General features: G+C 41.8%; 1 protein-coding gene and 1 long non-coding RNA gene across 2 annotated transcripts in view; one reads left to right on the top strand and one right to left on the bottom strand.

Annotated features, from left to right (window-relative positions):
- Positions 1-22,706, top strand: part of Copg2 (COPI coat complex subunit gamma 2) — a 104,699-nt gene that overhangs the window by 79,792 nt on the left and 2,201 nt on the right. The window lies entirely within an intron of this gene.
- LOC125347145 lies at positions 8,360-22,704 on the bottom strand. The gene is made up of 3 exons (XR_007210112.1): positions 21,686-22,704; positions 16,114-16,120; positions 8,360-8,378 (listed from the first exon to the last, which is right to left on the bottom strand). It is a non-coding gene; the product is annotated as an uncharacterized LOC125347145 (long non-coding RNA).

Below are 22,706 nucleotides of genomic sequence, written 5' to 3'. Positions count from 1 at the left end.
GTCTGCTCTGAGATATGCCCATGCCCCAAACTGGATAGTTTTGCATTCTGCCTTCCCTTGTCCTTTCATGCTACTCTCTTGACCTTTGCCAATGCCACCTAATACTCATGAACTCCTCCTTCACAACCCAAGTGCTGCCTCCTGTCCCTTTCCTTTGTCATCAACAACCATGTAGAACCTGCCCATGGTAGCCCAGTGCACAGTCTCTCTGTTTCCACTCTGGTTGTGGACTTAACCCTTGCATGACCATCCCCGTATTTCCTCTTACTCTTGTTTTCCTGACACTTGTGTTTCTTCTACACTGTTCAATTGTACACCCCTACTACCTTTCAGTCAGTCCATATACCTACTACCTTTCAGTCAGCCTATGCACTCAGGAGTGTTTCCCTCATCCTGACCAGCCCTCACTGGTGCCAGCCTCTTTGTCACCAACTTTCTATAAAGAGTCCATCTGAATCATCCTGAATCCTTGACTTCATGATTTTAGTGGCATCTACCTTCTCTCCTGGGATAGTTTCTCCAATCTTTATAAATCTCAGCATGCCCCAGTGCTCCTCAACATTCCCTACATGCCATAGCCTCTACCATCTCAATCTCAATCTCAATCACATCTAGCCTCAACTTCGTTCCTGGAGCCTCTGAACATGCCATGCTTTCTCCTCAGGAAACTTCATCTACTTTATCCATTTGTCCAGAAGTATCCCTGGATTCCCAGGGCCACTCCCTCTTACAGGTCCTTGTATTGCTTCTTTTGACACAGTGCAGTCTCAACTACTCTGGGGTCCTTCTGCTATTTTCATTCTTGCCCATTAGGCCCTTTGGCCTCTTGTAACATTTTCCAATAACCTATTCTCTTCCTTTTCTTGTTCCTAAGTCAAAGTTAATTATTTCTCCTCTTTTCCTACTCTACTGCATAGCAAAGAGCTATACTTTTTTCTACCCACTCCTTTTAGCTAACATTGGAAATTTGTCCAGTAGTCCTGTCTGGTAAGAACTCTCCATGATCTGTTGACAGTTGTAGATGATCTCACATTTTAGTCTTCCTTTTATTACAGAGGCTGTACTGAATTTACTGGTTTAGTCAGCAGTTCAGCCTTGCCTCACTGTATCCAAGATTAATGTTTCTAGCTCCCAACAACCAGTGCTCCCTGTAACTTTTTAAAGTGCCAATTCCTCTCCTCTCCTCTTCTTCCTGCCTCTCTCACTTGCATCCTCCCTTCTCTTCTTAAAAAAAAAAAAAAAAGTTTTAAGATAGGATCATGGCGTGTAGCCTAATTTGGCCTTGAAGCTCATGATCCTACTGCCTTCAACCCCTTGAATATTGGGATTTCAAACATGTACCACAAGCATTTTAACACTTATTTTTTCAAATTCCTCTGCAAATGGCCTCAGAGGACATTTCTCTCTGCTCTTCCTATGCAGTTCCTACCCTGTATGCTTTATTTTTTGCCTTCACTCTTGCCACAGCACTTTTCTACCTTCAACTTGACTTGCTCCTGAGCATGACAGCTCTTCCTGGACACTCGCATCCCTGCCTCCTCTCTCCTCCTCCTCAGCACTCATCTCTGCTCATGAGCTGTCCTGTAACACTGCCTCCTTTGCCCTCTGCCCCTGCCTTCCACAATGGAGGACCAGTCCTGTCCACCCATCACCACTGTGCACCTCATCACCTCTCTCAGCCTCCCTCCTCCATCTCAGCCCTCAGGAGGGAGCACAGTGTTGGCACGGCATGCCTGCCCCTGACAGCAGGTCCCCACATGACCCTCATCCTTCCAGGTGCCTCTCAACTACATCGACTTGCTTGCTGTCCTCCTCATCCTGAGTGACAGGCCCTGTTCTCACAGTGTGACAGTCATGATTTGTGATTCCTCCATTGCCCTGTGTCACAGGTGCTGTGTGCTCACCCTCCCATCTCTTCCCCATCTCCATTCACCCCCTTCCACCAGTGATTCTCACCCAGGGGTGCACAGTCCCCAGGTAGCCTATCAAACCATCTTTTGGCTGGGGTTGTTGTTTAAAGTTCATGAGCAGATAGATCCCTGTTTCCCCTCTGATGTTTTGATAGGCCCCCTGCGGACCATGCCCACACCCCCCCCTTGGGTGGAACCCCCCACCCCCCACCCCTGATAAGAATCACTGTTGTGGATGCCACCTTTACTCCCTGGGCTGCCTTCTCCCTTGTCATGCCTCTAACTTTGTAGCAGTGTCCATTGACATCCTCAGTTAAGGCAACCTTCTCCAGCTTTCCCCTCTGATATAGAACCAATATTCTTCCCTGAATATACCATATTGCCCTCCTTGCTAATCTTTCAGGCAAGACCTGAGCCAATCCCAGTATGCATGAGAAAACCCTTTCTCAAAGCAATACCTCTCCTCAATCATGTGCCCCACTAGATCAGCCTCTCATGCAATCTGTGAATGGCTTGTTATTTTCTCCTTTCCTTGATCTTTCTTCTTTACCAAACAGAGACAGGGATCTTTGTCAGAGCCTTCCCTTTGGTCTGCAAGTCCCTCCTGTGGACTACAAAATAGCCACTTTCCTTTACCCTCTCTTCTACCTAGCTGCATCTAATCTCTTTTTGCCTCTGGATAAATTCAGTAGTATCACTAGCCTGTATTTCTCAACCTCAGCACTAGAGATCGAATCTTCCCTGGGCTCCAATTCTTTTCTCAGTGCCTGAAACCTGGCTTATGTCTGCTCTCCTACCATCACCCATTCTGCTACCTCTACCAGTGATTCTCACCCAGGATGCACAGGCCCAGGTGGCCTAACAAGATCATCTTTAGTTGTTGGTTTTTAATGTTCGTGAGCAGATCACTGCTCCCCTTCTGATACTTTGATAGGCCACCTGGGAGCCATTCTCACTCTCCCCACCCCCACCCCCCACCCCCGCATAGAACCCTCCCCACATCCCTGTTAAGAATTGCTGTTGAAAGTCTCTTACTTTCAACTCTACTCCTAATTTCCACCCTTGAACTCCTATACATCGTCCACCCCATATCCCATCTCTACCACTAAATCTTCCCTGCCAGATTTGTAATAAAGAACCTTACCCAAAATTTGCAATGTTCAAGTCTTTAAGAATATACATTTCTCTTGGACAGTCACTATCCATCCCTTTTCTGTTTTTCTTTCTCCATGCCAAGCATTGTAGGCAGGTCTGAGTATCCTTACCTGCCTATATTCTCACCCTGGGACTTTCCACTTCTCCTTACTTTTCTTGCTGTCTGGTATGCCTCTTCTACCTGCTCTCTTCTTTTCATCCTGTTTGGTTGTTTCTTTGCCCTGTTCATTATCCTAAGGTAATTTCCCTCATATGTTGCATTATGGCCCTATAGTTACATTTTACTTGACATATATGTTCTCTTAGTCACCCTATGTCTTCCTTGTGGCAGGTCCTTCTCTCAACTAGCTAGGACCTGCTACTTCAACAAATCCCCTCTGTAGGAGTCTCTTCTCTTAATAGACTTATTTTCATGCCCACTCTTTCCATCCTCTGCCTATCACCTTCTCTTCTGTGACCAACAACAGCTGTTCTTCCTCTAGGTTGTCCATTAATTCTTCCTCTCTCTCGCTCTCTCTCTCTCTCTCTCTCGCTCTCTCCCTCTCTCTCTCTCTCCTTTGCTTCTCATACTCCTCCAGACTTGCTTTTTCTGTTCCCCTGGTGATTAGTAGGTGCCTCAAAAGTCTGTAATCAGTGTCTGAACTGCTTCCTTTTAGTCCTTTCTCCATTGTTCCTCTTTTTGCTGGATAGGATCTCATACAGGGAATGTATACTTCCTTCCTTTTCTCCCTGTGGCATTCATGCTTAGATTTGGAACCCTAATGGTACACACGTACCAATTTCTGTTTCTCTTTCTTGTCTCTTCTCTTTTGTATCAGCCAAAAAACAAAACAGGTCTCACACTTCACTGGGGCCTTGCTGTATTCCAGCTTTTCGTTTTGCTATGTATCTTCCTTCCTTTTACCTAGTACCTACAGAATCCCAACTCCAGGCTTCCCTGGAGCCCCACAGGGTCTCTGCTGCATAGTATACCTCTCTTCTTTCAGCCACCCTTGAACAGAAGCACAGCTTCACTGGCCACTGTGAAATGCCTGGTCCACATTGGGTCCCAGCTGCACCTCTGCCATTTGCAGGCATCTTCTTTCTACCCACTGAACTCACTCCAGTGAGTCCAACCCTGTGTCCCTGAGGTTACCTGTCAGTGCTATCTGTGCAGGAGCCTTCTTAATGTATATGTCACCCAGTTTTCTCCCATTAACCACAGTCACCGGCTCCTTTGCCCACTATCTCCTTTAGGCCCCATTCTACAAATGTCTGGGCTTTAACCTTTCCTCTCCTCTCTGCTCTGCTCCTTAGGTTGGTCACTGACAACTATCCATCTCACCAGCTTGGCATGCCCTGAGATATGCCTATGCCCCAAACTGGGCAATTTTGCATTCTGCCTTCCCTTGTCCTTTCATGCTACTCCCTTGACCTTTGCCAATGCCACCTAACACTCATGAACTCCTTCACAACCCAAGTGCTGCCTCCTGTCCCTTTGCTTTGCCATCAACTGCCCCTACCCCATCTACCCCCACATAACACTTTCTCATGGCAGTCCAGTGTGAAGTGTCTCTTTCTACCCTAATGATTTAACTCTTGTATGGCCACCCCATGTGTTTCTCCCTACTATGCTTTTTCCAGAAACCACTGACTTGCTCTTTAGTATCCAGTTGTACTTCCTGTGCCTTCTCACAGTCAGCCTATGGACTATAGAAATCTTTCCCTCAGTGTCTATTCCCTGTCTGACTTGCCACCACAACAAGCCTCTCATGGATTCTTCTGAGCCTGTCTTCCTTGTGAATTCACCCCTAACCATCCAGGCTTCAGCATTAAAGACTCTCACCCTGGCTAGAGCTATTCCTTCAACCTAGTGTCATCTCTTCATGCCCATCTCTCTCAGCCTCCCTCCTCCATCTCAGTCCTCAGGAGGGAGCACAGTGCTGGCACTGCACACCTGCCCCTGACTGCAGGTCCCCGTGGTTCTCATCCTGAGTGACAGGACCTGTTCTCTCAGTGTGACCGTCACGACTTTGATGCTTCCATTGCCCTGTGTCACAGGTGCTGTCTGTTTACTGTCCTGTCTATCTCTGCCCTATCTCCATTCCTCCCTCTTCTACGAGTGATTCTCACCCAGGGGTGCACAGTCCCCAGGTGGCCTATCAAACCATCTTTTGGCTGGGGTTTTTGTTGTTTAAAGTTTGTGAGCAGATCCCTGCTCCCCTCTGATGTTTTGATAGGCCCCCTAGGGGCCATGCCCACTGCCCACCCCCTTGGGTGGAACCCCCCCACCCCCCCCACCCCCGTTAAGAATCACTGTTGTAGATGCCACCTTTACTCCCTGTGCTGCCCTCTCCCTTGTCATGCCTCTAGCTTTCTAATGGTGGCCCTCTGATGTCCTCACTCAAAGATCTCTGCTCTTCCTCCTCTGATACAGACCTCACACTCTCCACTTGGATCTACCACATCACTTTCCCTGGACAACCCTAGTATGCATCAGAATTGTTTCTTTGAAGGTCCCATCCCTAAACACTATATGCTCTTGATGAGGCTCTCAGCCTTCTTGTCAATATCACTGACTCTAGTTGTATCTTTCTGACTTTTACTATTATCTTTTTTCCTTAATGTCTCTTGTTTCTGCCCAGAGACAAAGTCCTTGCAAAGTCTGCTGCCTCAGCTGCAAATCCTGTTCCCAACAAACCAGCACTTTATCTTTGCCTTCCATTTAATCCCACTTATTTTCTTCTTTAGGTTAAATCATACTTTTCTCCAACCCCTATTCATTGTTTTCAACAATTAAAATAAACCTATCACCTCACTTTGAGAATTTTCTTTACATTTAGGCCTACTTGAAGTCCCTCTCCCATCTCCAACACTAATGCTATAGTTCCCAATCCTGCTCTCATCCAGCCCAGTCTCCTTTGATCAGCTAACCCCTGTCCAACCATTGAATTTACTCATTGTACTCCTCTATCCTAGATCAGACCCTGACTCAAAATTTTTACCCTTGCAACAAAATTCAGGGCTTGAAGCATTCCTGCCTGTTGCAGTATATTCCTTTTCTGTTTTCCTTCCTCTTGTCAGGTGACAACCTGGCCTGATCATCCCAGGTACCTTCATTAAGACTCGAGCCACCTCCTATCCTTGCTCCAGTGTGCTGCCAAGCCTAGCTCCCTTTTGCCTTTCTGTTTCTTCTACATCCTCCTTGGGCATTTATCTCTCATATGACTCTCTTCCACAGCTGACTTTTCTTTCTCTACTTCATTTCCCATATCCTTTCTCCTTTCCTTCCTTTGATAAAGGGAACCCTTCCTCCATCATCTCTGATTCAGAATTCTTCACCTACCCATAGTGCCTGTCAATTCTTCATATTCACTCCTCTTTCTCCACCGTGGTCTACTCATTTGGACCTGTTTTTATTGCTCAAACTCTTCATCTTCTCCTTATCTCACTTCTCTTCTAGAACTTTTCTCAGGCTAAAATTTCCTTCTCAGTTTCCCTCTTATCAAGCATATTTATACAAAACTTTACAGTCAGTACCAGCCAGTCTTCTACTTCCTCACCCTCCAGTTTTGCTCTCTTCCATTTCTTCCTAGTAGAGGTCCATTGTCTAAAGAGACTCCTGTTCAAATAGCTTGGTCTCATAGTTACTGAGTCCTACTTGTTACTTTTTTACTATGGCCTCACAATATCTGTGATCCAATTTTATACCTTCTTATTAAGTAGGGACCACTTTCCATCTTGTCTTCCTCTTTGTCGTCTGTATTAGTTGACCCAAAAAGTTGAAGCCTTATTTTTCTGCACTGCATTTGTCTACCTTCCTTATCCTCTCATACTAACCACAATTCCCAACTGCTTTCCAGAATCAGATTTATACCCCATATGATCCACCCACCTATAATGTGATCCACTATGGAGTCAACTCCTATACCTCCACTTACAACTTGCCACCTACCCTGGGGATGTGGAAGCATAGATTCAGTGAAACATGCACTCACGGATTCCTTGTTATTGATTAGCATTTATTCCATTGCTCTAAGCAGTGTCTTTCTAGTCACGTTCTGGATACAGTCCATATGGGTTCAGTTCAGCATCTCTAAGAGCATGATCTCTAGGGTACTGTCTGTGGAGCAGGGGTGTTAAAGTTCAACACTACATAGATTCCTCCTCTTGCCTCAGTTCACTTTGTGACCCTTGCTAGCTATTCTTTTAAGGGCATAATTCTGCAAAGGACTAGGCTTTGGGTTATTTGCTCTGCTTTGCTCCTATTGTCTAAAATTGATAGCAGACAATGCTAATCCTTCTCTACTGACATGTGCAAGTACTTCCAGTGGGGACTTTACCATTTAATCTTTTGTTAACTAGCCCGAGTTTAAGATCGACACTTAAAATTTGTGAGTTGGTGCTCCCATTATGTGCCTCGTATTCTGTACCATCTTGTCATTATGGCAGGCCACCTTCAATGTCTCTCCTTCTACCCTGAATGTAGACTTAAACTTTGCACAACCATTCCCTGCATTTTCTCCTCTTGCTTCCACATCAACATCCACTTGTATTTCTCCTGCTCCCCTCCAGTTAATCCATGTACACAGGAGTTTTTCTCTTGCCCGCTAAGATATGTGTATCCTACCTGACCAGGCCTGACTACTGACACCAGTGACAGCCTCTCTGTCAACAATCTGTTATGATGAGTCTATCTGCTCTCTAAATTCACCCCTAAATTCCCTAGTTTCTCACTAGAGTGAGATCCAACATGTTATTAAAAGTCGTTTCTCTCCTTGGAGCCCTTCCCTCCAGCTTGATATCTTATGTCCTTTCTTACCCTGTGGCTTCTATACCTTCTTTGTGAACTACTGTCACAACCTCCTTCTCTCTGAACTCCCCCAAACTCAGTTGCCCGCTGTCCTTCCCATCCTATGATCTTTTCCTCCCTCACCTGTAGTTCTCATTTTCTCTCCCTCTTTCTTGGTGGTTTATGTGCCTTCCCTGATTCAAGGCCTTCCCTGAGCCTTTTTGCAGCCTTCTCCCTCTCCTTTTCTTCCCTTCCCCTCTCTCGCCCCTCTTTCTCTTCTCCCTCTCCTGCCTTCCCATCCGTATCTCCCTCTCCTAACCCTTTCCCTTTCCTTCTTCTTGCTCTTCTCCTTCTCCTCTTCTTTTTCTGCTCCTTGCTCCTGCATTTGCTGATTTCCATTCATACTATCCAGTGACCACCTCTCCTCTCATGCACTCCTAGATATGGAATACTGCTCTCCTGACCCAGCTGATCAGTTTTCCTGCACTGGTCTTTACTACACAGCAAGGTACACTTTACTCTTTCACACACACACACACACCCTTCTTTCAGCTGCTTTCTGATTCTTTCTGTAGACCTTTCTTCTTGGCATGTCCTCTTTACCTACTGCTCCACCACATTCAGCCGCTCTGCAACAACTGTTCCAAATCTCCACACACTACCCAGCAGTCCTTGCTCATATAACTCTTTCACTCCAAGGCTAAGTTCCTTCTGGTCCTCACAACCATAACTCTGTAACCTTCCTCATTTCCTTTCTGCAAACTCCAGCTGAAAACCAGCTCAGGAGCATCTGCCTCTGTTTCTGCAACCAAATTCCTGTCCTCACATGCTTTTGTTTTCTGCTCTCACTCCTGCCACAGCACTTACCTCTCCCAACCTGTCTTGCTTCTGAGTATGACAGCTCTCTTCCTGGACATTCCCATCTCTCCCTTCTTGCTCTTCCTGAGCAGTCATGTCTCCCCATGAGCTGTCCTCCAGCACTGCTTCCTTTCCCCTCTGCCCCTGCCTTCCTCAAGGACAACCAGCCCTGCCCACACATCTTCTCTGTGCACTGCCCATCTCTCTCAACCTCCCTCCTCCATCTCAGTCCTCAAGAGGGAGCACAGTACTGGCACTGCATGCCTGCCCCTGACTGCAGGTCCCCACATGACCCCCATCCTTTCAGATGCCTCTCAGCTACATCCACTTGCTTGCTGTCCTCCTCATCCTGAGTGACAGGACCTCTTCTCTCAGTGTGACATTCATGACTGTGATGCTTCCATTGCCCTTTGTCACAGGTGCTGTCTGATCACTGTCCTGTCCCTGCCCCATCTCCATTCTCCCTCTCCCACCAATGATTCTCACTAAGGGGTGCACAGCCCCCAGGTGGCCTATCAAACCATCTTTTGGCTGGGGTTGTTGTTTAAAGGTTGTGATCAGATCTCTGTTTCCCCTCTGATGTTTTGATAGGCCCCCTGGGGACCATACCCCCCACCCCCACCCCCGTAAGAATCACTGTCGTAGATGTCATCGATTCTCCCTGTGCCACCCTCTCCCTGGTCATGTCTCTTATCTTCCCATTGGTGGGCCTTTGTGCCCTTAATTGTGGATCTCTACCTGTTCTTCTCATAGGACTTGGCACTGTCCAATTCAGTCCACTAGATTACTTTCCTTGTTAAGCCTCAATACAAGACCTGGGCCAGCCCCTGCATGCATTATATAATGATTTATGTCTGTGTGCTAGTCTTGAGACTTGAACTTGGGGCCTTGAGGTTTTCTTGCTCAAAGCTAGGGCTCTACCACTTTAGTCTCAGCTCCACTTCCAACTTTTTAGTGGTTAACTGGAGAGAAGAGTATCACAGACTTTTCTGTCTGGGCTAGCTTCAAATTGTGATCCTCAGGTCTCAACCTCTTGAGTAGCTAGGATTACAGGCATGAGCCCCTGGTGCCCACCTCATAATTGATATTTTATTTTCCAATTTCCATCTTCCTTCTTTTCTCTCAAAAACATTTTTTGGGGAGAAGAAAACAGTGCCCTATTCTCCCTTCATTTATCATTTTAATATACCCTGATCAAGTGTACAATTTCTTGTCAACACTGTTAATATTTTTCCAAACCGGCGCCAGAACCAGAATTCTCATGCAGCAGTTCCTTTCTCATTTTTACTTTCCCCTCATTACATGCTTCCACCTTGTTCTTTCTTTTCTTCATAGTCAGACTCTTGAGATTCTAAAAGATCTGAGTCTACAATTATCCTTTCTATGAGTTGAGATATATAAAATCAACCCATATATATAACCCCTTCTTTTTAGTCAAATCTTTTCTTCTTGCTTTCCTCCTTCTCAAGCTTTAAGTTTACATGCTGTCACTTGTCACCCGATCCCCCCTGTAGGTCCCTGGTAGTTACTGTCTCTACTCTTATATTTTCAGTCCTCTACTACATTGTGGAAAACTGTTTTCTCCATTCTTAAACCACAGCTGTTTCTTTCTTCTCTTTGGTTCTTCTTTCCACAATTACTGAGGATATTTTCATCTCATTTTTTATTTGTCTCAGAACCTGGTTTAGACCTACATAGATCCTAATTTGATTTAGCTATTGTGTGATTCTTATTCTCTTTTTTGGTTAAAGCCTCTGCCCTATTCCATACCCATTTTTCTCATATCTTTATTAGAAGCCTCTGGAGCCCTGTCCTCCCCATCTCAACTCAGTTATTCTTTGCTTATTTCTTAAGTTCTTCCTTGCTCCTTTTGTTTGTAATTGGATTTAAACATACAGCTCAGTCTTTTCCATTTTCCTTTTCTAACATCTGCTCTGATCCATAAAGTTATCTAATGCACATAGTATGCTTCTTTATCACCTTCACCCTTTTAGTGGCTCTGGTCCATCTTTTATCCTATATCCTTTTTCTTGATTTAGACTCTTGTCTTACTGACCTCATGGTTTCTGAGTTTTACTATTGTGAAGCTGACTGGCCGTATATTTACTCAAGTTATATAGTATACTCTTTTTACTTAGTTACTGTATTCTTATTGTTTAGATATAATTATAGAATCTTGTTTTACAGTATCATCTTCATGTGATGCTTTCCACCTATTTTCTTTTATTTCCTATTGCTTTGGAGGAATTTTTATCAACTATCCATATTACTAGTATTCCTATGTATGCACTTATCTTCCTGCTAGTCACTTCTTTTTATTGTACAGTCATTGGTCAGCCCATTTCTGTATTTCTGCTTCCCTGTATACTATGCTAAATTGCTTTGGCTCCCTGTTCCTTGGTAGTGTCCCTACCATTTGCCTTTCATGTCCACTTAACCTGGTTCTAAGTTTTCTATTAACTATACTTTTTTTTTGCAAGCATACTTTCTTGTATACAGTCTCCCCTGTCCTGTTTTTAATCATCACTTTATTTCTTCCTTTAAGAATTCCCTCACTATACTCTTCTGCTTTACAGGAATGAGTAATTTTCACTATCCTCTTTGCTTGAGTAATAATTTTTATTAGTAAACATATTATTGTAAATTTGAAAAAGTCCTTATTCATCTTGCTTTTTAAAACCATACATATTTTCTCAATCATTAAAATGACAAAAATTTTTAAGAATATCACAGTATAAACCACGTCAAAGGATAACTGCCTATAATTCACCCAACAGCAGACATGTTTGTTTGTAGTTCAAAAATGACCTCATAACCAGATGCCATTGGCTGACACTTGTAATGCTAGCTACCCAGGGGGCTGAGATCTAAGGATCACGGTTCAAAGCCAGCACGAGCAGAAAAGTCCTTGTGAGACTCTTATCTCCAGTTAGCCACTCAAAAACTGGAAGTGGAGCTATGGCTCAAAAGTGGTAGAGAGTTAGCCTTGACCAAGAAGAACTCAGGGATATAGTGCTCAGGCCCTGAGTTCAAGCCCCACAACAGCCTTTAAAAAATGACCTAATACTACAAGAAAGACAATTACATTTTCATTTTACACTGAGAAGAGCAATGAAATTTTGAAGATAAATAACAAATCGACATATCTTAAATAAGATACTTAATCAGAAATTTAAAAAATCTTAAAATACCTAAAGAGGAAATATTTACTTACCAATTAATGTTTCTTGAAGTGAGCCACACATATTATGGGGAAAACAAAAGGAATATCATGCACTTAAAAACTGCTTGCCATAGGAAGTAAGCTGACTGATAAAAGAGCTATGATCACAGCAAAAATATATCATTCTAATTAGGTGTGTATGCACTTGAATTGCCTTTGTTAGCACAAAAATGATAACTCATGATATCAATATCATTTTCTAAGCACATGGTAACATGCATGAGATATTTTCATGTTAGTCAATGTTTAATCTAGAGCACTTGTGATATCTGTACTGTTCTTTCTGGCCTCAGTCATATGCAATTTTGTACCTTGGCCAAACCCAGCCTAATTTATGAATTTTCTCTCAACTAGCCAAAATGTATCCAACCTATATCTTTTTTTAAAAGGACAGTCCTGATGTTTTTAAGTTGTCCAGCAATGGTTTATTATCAGGTTCTGTTTTTATTTAATCTTAAATTGATCTCTTTCAGACCTTTCCTAGCAGTCAACTTTAGTCCCTTAAATTTTTCATTAAGACCTCAAATATCATCCTTAAGTGAGTTCTATGGTTTTTCTAGCCCTTGATTATCTCCTATTCTATACACAGTTACACTGGGAGCTGGCCTATTTTTTGTCTTGGGGTTTGAGGTTTCTTTTTTTTCTTCTGGTGCCAGGTTTAGAGATTGAATTCAGGGCCTAGATGCTGTTCCTGGGCTTTTATGATCAAGGCTAGTGCTTTACTACTTGAACCACAGCTCCACTTCTGGCTTTTTGTTGTTGTTGTTGTTTGGTGGTTAATTGGAGATAAGAGTTACATGGACTTTAATGCCTAGGCTGTCTTTGAGCCACTATCCTTAGATCTCAACCTCCTGAGTAGCTAGGATTACAAGTGTGAGCCACCAGCCACCTAGCCATTTTCTTTCCCTAATTAACATTGTTTCTTCTTATTCCATATACTCAAAACTATGAATTCATAGTGTCTTCATATTTATTTATGATCCTCTATTCCCCTTCTGTCTGGTACCTTTGACTTTTAGGTACTTGGTATATAAAAGTACAGAGCAATATATCCATTTCTGCCATCAAAATTTGTGACAATTCAAAAATCATCTTTCCATCTATAAACAATATGAACATTGCTCTTCTCCTTTTTCTTTCTCCTTTTACTACAAACTCATTATAGTTCAGTGGGTATCCCCATCTCTTTAAGATATGTATTCTCTTCAGTATTCAGTCCCACATTATTCTATTCCTCTATTTCATATTGCCTATACTCCATACTGAGTTTGTTTCTACTCTCCATTCATTCTGGACTTCCTTAGAAGTTCTGCTCTGGCCACAGCAACTCTACTGCATTAGGTACACTTTAACTACTTACTATATTGCTGCACTAGTTGCTTCAAGTCCAACATGCTTTTTCTAGGCAATATACCATTCTTTAATTCTTACTTTGCCACATTCTTGCTTTCCTCTACCTTCCTTAATTTGTAACTGGCTTAAGACACACTCTTTACTAATCTTGTGCCTCTGGTGTCTCAGTGTTCCTCATGTTCGCTCTCCTGATTACCATAACTTGTCTAACATTTTACAAAACTTCATGCTCTACACCCCACCCCAGCCTAAATTCTATATCCTCTCTTCCTTACTTATATCTACCTTCAGTTTTCCTCATCTTAGTTTCTGTCACTTACATCTAACATCTATTTTTTTTTGCAAGTGGGGGTGTCAGTTGTGGGGCTTGAACTCTGGGCCTGGGTGCTGTTGCACAATGCTAGTACTTTACCACTTTGAACCATGGCACTACTTCCACTTTTCTGGTGGTTAACTGGAGATAAGAGTCTCACAGACCTTCCTGCCCAGGCTGGCTTTGAACCGTGATCCTCTGATCTCAGCCTCCTCAGTAGCGACGATTACATGCATGAGCCACTGGTGCCCAGCTATTGCATTCATTTTAACATAGTTTAAATTATGAGCATCATACTTCAGCAAATTCTTCTAAACTCCTTTGATTACTTACTTGTACTTTCTTATTTATTAAAAACTCTATTAATGGCTCCCATCTGGAATCATAGGAATAGATACATTAGTCTTCTCTAGAAATGTGCTTTTGAGAGACTTTCCTTAATGATACCCATGCTCTTCTCACCACATAGATCTTTCTTTTGTTAGTCAGTTTCTTCTGTCCTTGCCCTCATTCTACCCCCTTTGAACCCAGAACTTTGTACTTGCTATATCAGCACTCTACCACTTAAACTACATTCTTAGCCCTCAAATAAGTCTTCTAGGTTGTCCATGGTTTTTAAATCAAGATTCATCTAGCCATACCTTCTAACCTTTAAAAACTAAGCCCTTTAATTGCAACTTACATTCCCCTCATTCATATACTCACTCCACCACTTTACCATAACTTTACTGTATTTGCTTCAAGTCTTTTTATAAATAAATATGCTGTGCATATAATCAAGACTATACCACTCCTTAAAACCATTTACTATGCTCCCTTCCAAGATAAAGACACATAAATTTTATTCCTATCCTCATAACTTTAATAATTATATATTCATAAGTAATATGTAATTTTATCTCTAAGGATTTTTAAATGTATGTGTACTTTTAAAAAATTCCATCAAACATCAATAACTAGTCTACTTTCTGACAACTCTTATTCAAATTCAGACCTTTGCTTCTCTCTCATTATCTACTCCACTGGAACAGTCTTTAACAGCCAACATTTAATCAGTTAGACCCTTGCTGAGATCTGATAGATTTCTCAAGATTGTTCTAGTTCTTTTTGATCTACTGTTTCTTTGCCTTTGTATACTCTGTAGTAGAATCAGAGTCGTCTTCTAATTCACACAGCACTATATTGTAACGTACATTAAACTCTTTTTATTCTGTTACGCTGTGACAGTGTTTCTGTCCATTTCAGGTACTATAACTTTACTGGGATTTTTCCTCATGATTCCCAGTCATTTCTCAAGAAATCATCTCATGGATAAACCACTCACGCATGCTGCCTAACTGGCCCATCCTCATCTATTTTAAGGCTTAGCAATCAATGCTTTTTAGGACAATTCATCTTTATAAAACATTCCTGTTAACTAACTTTTTAATGAAAAGTCTGCTCATGGAATCAAGAGCTAGTCTACTCACTAATTCCCATTTCTCTCCATGTCTGTGATTCATTATTATTGAGCCTTCCCATCCAATTTGACCAATTGGACTCAGTTTATTCTCCATATCTCCCTCCCTCCTTCCCTCTCCCTCTCCCTCTCCCTCTCCTTCTCTCTCTCTGTGTATCTGATTCAACTCATTGCTGCTATGACAACTACTCTTCATTCTTCTGTATGTTCTAGGTTCCTTAACTCAGCTATCAGACTCTTCCTTCATATTCCATCATAACTTAAACCCAAGGTTTTTGCTTGGATTTCTTTTTTTCTAGTACTGGTCCTGGGGCTTAAACTCAGGGCCTAGGTGCTGTGTCTGAGGTTTTTCACTCAAGGCTAGTGCTCTGTCACTTGAGCCACAGCTCCACTCCCACTCTTGGTGGTTAGAGATAAAAATCTCATGGACTTTCCTGCCCAAGGTGGCTTTTAACCATAATCCTGTATCTTAGCCTCCTGAGTAGCTAGAATTACAGGTATGAATCACTGGTGCCCAGCTCCAAGTATGTTTTATAACCCAATAATATCTGCCATTCTTCTTACTCCTTCGATCAACCTCCCCTTAGATAGCATCTAATGTGTCCCCTTCTTTCCATTATGAGCTTTGGCCCAGTGTGGTACCAGACAGCTCCAGTTAGGATCAGTGGCAAGTGTTTGGGTTTTTTTTTCTGTAACTGATACTTTCTCATCCAGCAGTAATTTTAATTTCACTGTTATACTTCTTTTCATCCTGCCTTATCAAAACTCTGCTTTATATTTACCATTATTTCTTCATTTGGAGACCACATAGATATCTGTCCCATTGATTCAGTGTTGATTTCTAGATTAACAGACTCCTCACAGTTATCATTCACTGTTCATTCTCTGCACAGTGGAGTTCCCATCTACACTGACTCTTATTCTTGCTCTTCCACAAAACTTCCTAAACTGTTTCTTCCCCATATCCTTGGTTCTTTTTTTCCCCCCATCGGTCATGGGGCTTGAACTCTGGGCCTGGGCACTGTCCCGGAGCTCTTCAGCTCAAGGCTAGTGTTCTACCACTTCAGTCACAGCACCACTTCCAGGTTTTTCTGTTTATGTGGTACTGAGGAATAGAACCCAGGGCTTTGTGTGTGCTAGGCAAGCACTCTACCGCTAAGCCACATTCCCACCCCTAACCTTGGTTCTTATTTATAGCCATGTTCCTTCCTCTTATTTATCCTCCTTCATATGTATAGTCTCTCGTCTTGAGCAGCTATAACCCAGATTGACATAAAACCATTCTTTAAGAGTTTCTGCTCTCTGGTTGTCAATATTCCTCATCCTGTTATTCTCTGTCTCTCTTTATACTGGGGCTTGTACTGAAGGCCTCCCACGCATGCTCAGCTTTTTCACTCACTGCTGGCATTCTACCACTTGAACCATGCCTCTAGTTCTGGCTTTTTATGGTTTACTGGAGATAGATTCTCTTGGATTTGTCTGTCTAGTCTGGCTTCAAACCTTGATCCTCAGATCTCAGCCTCCTGAGTATCTAGGATTATCAACACTGAGCCACCTGTACTGTACTCAGGCTCATCCTATCATTCTTTAGTGACATTGGCATTTCACAGTACCACAGAATGCAGTCCTCATCTGTACATTCATTCCATTTCCTTTTAGCTTCTTTCTTCTCCATTCTTTCCTTCTATCCTCTGATATAAGTCTCGTAAGTAGCTTCCACAGTTATCAGGTAATCCTAATGTGGTAGCTATAGTAAAGGCTCAATATCAGAATTATTCTTAGTCTGCTTTCATCTAAAATAGAGGAAAGTAGTGGTCATCAAACAGTAGGTTGTTAAAACTGCTGAGCCCTCCTCTGAGTTTCTTATTCAATAATCCTATGGTCAAGAAAATAACTTAGATTTCTAACAGTCCTATTTAATGCTTATGTAAATACTGCTCTTAACTTGTCCCTCAACCAAGCTCTTTAAAAGTTCACAGCAAAGCATAAAGAGTACATCTATTTCTAACTCTTGTTATTCAGGTCTTTGCTTCTGTCATATACTCATCATTGCAATCTGGCCTCATACTCAACAAATTTGACCATTAGGCCCATTCTGGGAGCTGATAGAATTCTCTGCTTTGGGAATCTTTATAGTGCTGTGTTCTTTTTTAAAAAATCATCATCCGGGGGCTGGGGATATAGCCTAGTGGCAAGAGTGCCTGCCTCGGATACACGAGGCCCTAGGTTCGATTCCCCAGCACCACATATACAGAAAATGGCCAGAAGCGGCGCTGTGGCTCAAGTGGCAGAGTGCTAGCCTTGAGCAGGAAGAAGCCAGGGACAGTGCTCAGGCGCTGAGTCCAAGGCCCAGGACTGGCCAAAAAAAAAAAAAATCATCATCCGTCTCTGAATCATTCTCTAGCAATGCTCTTTTAGGCTATAACTTCTCATCTTTCAAATCTTCTGGCCCAGACATGAAGCTATCTTCCTCCATTCAATACCACCAGTTTTTCAACACTCACTCTCCTATCCCTTTCCTCCTTGTTACCTATCTTTCCCTAAACAAATATACTGCTCCAACCTCCCATCTTTAAAAAAAGAAATACTTCAGCAAGTATATATTTTACTGTAACAGTTAAAGGAGGGAGAAATAGGAAAGAGGGGGAGCATTTCCTGCTCACCACACAGGAAATGGGGCTCTTAGAAACCATCTGTGTTCCATGTAAATTGTCTTGGCCTTTTCTTAAATAGCACTCCAAGGTGATGTACACATGTCAGAATAACTTCATTTCGGCACTTTACATGACATTCATCTGTTCTGTCTTTGTTGGAATTACCCTCACATATCTTAACTAAATATAGTGTAAGTCATATATATATATAACAAATGAAATTTTACTCTTGTATTTCCGACATGATCTCCCACCTTTCATTTCCCAATACTCGTCATCCATTTTACAAACTACTCAGAGATCTGCTCCGGTGTCATTATATCAGAGTTGATCTTAATCCATCTCCTTCCAATCCTAATATATGTAATTGAAGTCCACCAAAGAATACCCTGCCTTTACAGTCATCTTTCTTCATCCCTTGTACATAATGCTTTCTGAAGTCTACTGAGATGCAACATTTGACCCAAAGCCCCAAATTATAAAGTCTTCTAGAGTTGCTATTCTGGAAAAAAAAACCATCCCCTTTCCCACCTGCCTATACTACTCCTACTACTCTCAATTATTCTTTATATGCTGCTCCCACTACACAGTTCCTAGTCGCTCTTTTTCTTATTGAATAATTGTCTTGGGTACAACTAAGTTACTATAGCCTTCTTAACAATAGCATGTCCACCTTCACATGACCCTCTCTTTCCTACAGGCTCTTTTACTCTTTCACATGCTGATCCTACAGAAATACCTATGTTAACTATATATTTGTTTCAGCACCCATCTTCATATAAGTTTCATGGATTCAGTAGTTATTTCTTTCATTTTCTGTCTTCTTCACAGTATTCTGAATACATGAATATATTTACTTCCTTAGTTTTAAACTTCATAGGATTCCTGCCATTGGCCATGGCTCAGATCCATCCCATTTCAACTCTTAGATCTCTAAGCTTGTCATGTTTGTTGCTTCAAATAACATTCAAAGATTCCTAGATGCCACTCTCTCATAATACTAAATCTTAATTTGCCTCTTTTTCTTCACATTTCTATCCCCCTCTTTGGTTGTGATTAGCTTAACTCACATCTTCCTGCATCCAACTCTGAAACTTACATTATTCTTCATTCTGGCCCTCCGTAATGCCCTTCCCTACCTACCCTACCATTTTCTTCTATGTGATATTTTCATGCAAGTTTTATGAGAAAGGTCTCATTTTTAGCCACTCTCCACAGGCAGGGTAACATCTATAAGCAACTTTAATGGCATGCTGTTCAATCACGTGCAGTATCTTAACTACTATCCTCTCTCTAGAGAAGACATGGATTTAGGTTCTTTTCAGATGTACTTTCTTCCTCATAATCACTCATTGACTATCTGATAAAATCAATCCCTTTTTGGACAAACTACCTGATAACTTCCTCTAGTTATTCACCCTAACACCTCTGTAGAGGTATCAGCAAAAGAGTGTGTGTGTGTGTGTGTGCACGCGCGCGTGCACTGCTCCTGGGGCTTGAAGTCAGGGCCTAGGCCCTATCTGTCCTGGAGTTTTTGGGTTCCAAGCTAGCACTCTACCACTTTAAGCCACAGCTCCGTTTCTGGCATTTTGGTGGCAAATTGGACATAAAAGTCTCATGGACTTTCCTACCATGGCTGGCTTCAAACTGTGATCCACAGATCTCAGCCTCCTGTGTAGCTAAGATTGCAGGTGCACAACCAGCAATAGCTTTTTATCAGCAATCATCTTAATCAGCTTCCTTATATACTACCCTATTGATTACATTTCTTATTTCTCTCCAACGCTTCAAGAGGAGGTCTACTTTGCCCTCCTACTCAAGTCCCTCCTCATCCTTTCTATTTATTTCCCATGACCTTTATGCCCAATTAGACCTAGAGTGACCTCTGACAGGACTCTACCCAATATCTTTATTCCATACCTGCTCCCTATTGGCTCTCTATTATATATTTCCTTTCCTTTGCTTCCAGTCTGCCTTGCTTTAATCTCTTCTGGCTTCTGACCCAGGACTGCTCCCCTCTTTTCAGTCTTGTCATTTAATGACTGGTTTCTTTTCATCTGGTGATAACTTTAATGTTGCTTTTCTATATTGTTTCTATATAACACACTTTCCTCCTTATATTTGTCCTAGAGAAAATCTTACTCTTCAATCTCTTGCTATGTGTGTAGCATTCTTATGGATTCAGCACAGCTTGCTGGGAGGTTACCTGCTCCTTGTTCTGGGCACTCACTGCTCAGTGTACTTTCATCCTCCTTGATTTTCTACATACTATATTGCATCTTTTCTTCTCAGCTAATTACAGACCTATGAGGATTGCAGCAGGTAGTCTATTTTAAGATCCATCCCTTTTCCCCTGTTGACAAACCCTATCCTTTCATTATTATCCTGACAATGTTCTCTGGAACTTCTCCATAACCCTTTCTTATCTTGTGGATCTTTCCTCCATGCTGGAAACCTGACTTCTTTACAAGTTTCTACTCTGACATCTGTCATACTATTGTTTTACCATACTGCATACTGCATGTACACCAGCCTAATTCACACATCATTGTCCTTCTTAGCTGCCACCTTCCATCTTTTCTTGAATTCATTCTTTTCCACTAATCTCAGTAGCCGACTCTTATTTTCTGTTAGTCCTCACAAGATAAACCTTATTTCTGGGAATTTTTGGAATGCCTAGGGACTAGTGTTTGAACCTCTTAATTGGTAGGCAGGCACTCTACTTCTTGAGTCTCTCCACCAGCCTTTTTGCGTGGTTACCTTTTAAGATAAAGTCTCAATCTATGTCTATGCCTAGGTTAATGTGGATTTACAGCTCCTATTTGTGTTCCTCTTAAGTAGTTAGGATGGGGCAGAGATGGGATCTTAGGAACTTTTTGTGTAGGCTGGCCTCAACCTGTGATCTCTTAATCTTCTCCTAGGTAGCTAGGATTACAGGCTTGAGCCTTCTCTGGCAGTTTCTGAGGACAATTTTAATGTGGCCTTCAGGGTATACTTTCCTGTTCTCCTTAGTTATGTGCCTTGCCTATTCATGAAGTACTCATCTTTCTATTATAGCAATCAATTCAGTGTTGTGCTCTTGCCCTGGAAAGGCCCTTCTTTCCTACCTCCTCTCCTGTTATCCAGTGTCAGTTATCTGCTGCTCCAGCCACACAGATGGATTACTGTCTGTGGCTTTTATTTGAGCTCACATTAGAATCCCTCGTTTTATCAAATCAAACCACTTAGGAAAACTGTCAGATTTCAATAATATTTATCCTACTAATGTCAGTCTTGTTTATTTGCTTCCTCTATCTGTTTCTCTGTAGCCTGTGCTTATTATTTAAGCACCCTCTCTACTTAATTCAACCAGGGTACCCAAGTCTGTGAATCTACCATTGTCTACCATTGATTTGTCTGTCTTTAGTCCTCTTCTTCATTTGCCTTATAGGCTTTTTGCTTAGTTGGAACCAAACTGGATGTATCTTGACTCTTCTTCCTCACAAATTTTGTACTACCATAATCCTACATCACTTTTTCATCCTTTAAAAGAATACCTCAGCCTACCTATAGGTGGTTTGTGTTAACTTCTATTTCTTTCCCTTTCCCTCAAAGAAAAAAATCTTACCTTAATTTAACCAGTCATTCCTTCCATCTATCACTATACTAGTACTGAAACAGATTTTGCAGTCTTAATAGATACACTCTGCCCTATATAGTCAAATCACTACTATATCTGTTTGTGGGAGCACTATTAGATCCATCTGCTTCTGAATTCAGATCCATGCTAAGAAGGATTTCCAACAGTGGTTGGATTAGGCATTATCTTTTCTAGCTTATCTTAAATTTCTCAGTCTGGCTGACTCAAAGTCTATCATGAAATAATACTTTACAATTTGTTCCTAAACATAATCTCATCATCACCTATGTATTAGCATAACTTAACCTCAAGGACTTTCTAGACTCTTTCCTTTTGCTCATTACTCCCTGCCCCTCTCACATACATACACACACCACCACCACCACCACCACCATCACCGGCACACCACACCATACCACACTACATTAACTATTAGATTATCAGCTCTTAGAGACTGTGGTCATGTCTCAGTTATCTTTTTGTTAAGTGTCCAGCACATTCGCTTATATCTTTACATGTGGTGACAATTTGGATGGATGGAATGGATGATGGATGGGTGATGGATAGATGCTTAAAGACTAAGAAGATACGTATTGATACCTAAGCTGTCATATATGTTATTACTTCTCCTTATTTACCCCCAAAATAACTTAATGCTATAATTTCTAATATTTCTTATACTTAAAAGATTTTTGCAGACCTAAATTAGATCCTAAATGCCTTTTCTTCACCTCTTAAATTTTATCCTTCAAGCAGTTTGGAAAATCTTATTTTTATGAAGACTGCTTCCTAAAAATATGTCCCAACTCTTTATTACTTCCACAAGTCATTTTAGACATGTCATTTCTAAGACACCGACTGTCAACCACTAGACTTCATTATTTATCTACTCACTTGATTGAAAGTTGACTTAAGTTCATTCTGGTTATCTGTGGACCCACACTGTCAGGCCACAATCTAAAGACAATATTAATATTGAAACTCTGATGCACGCGATCAGTGTCAACTTCATCATCTATCTGTATGCTTTTTTGCTTTCTCAGAACCTAGACTAGTGGTTATCCTTCATTATGCAGGCCCTTTTGACAGGCATGGCAAACAGCTTCCTAAAGTGTTTCCCATGCCACTTTCTTCACACCAACACAAAACTGTCCATGCCATCTTTTCTGTACCATTCTAACAATGCAGAATAGACTTTAACATCATATTTTCAGACTGTCTTTTTGACAGGCTGCTTCAAAAATGACTATCCTAGAACCAAAACATACACACATTTCACCTGAAAATGTGGAACACATTGCTGATGCTGAGCACAGCTGCTGCTTCCTAGATAATGGTGGACACGCCATGCTTGTGTCACCCACTTATGTGGGTTTGCCTTCGTTTTCTCC

Source organism: Perognathus longimembris, chromosome 2, assembly GCF_023159225.1.
Source record: "Perognathus longimembris pacificus isolate PPM17 chromosome 2, ASM2315922v1, whole genome shotgun sequence".
Classification (NCBI taxonomy): Eukaryota; Metazoa; Chordata; class Mammalia; order Rodentia; family Heteromyidae; genus Perognathus; species Perognathus longimembris.
The sequence above is the reverse complement of the archived record's forward strand: the minus strand, read 5'-3'. Positions and strand labels throughout refer to the sequence as shown.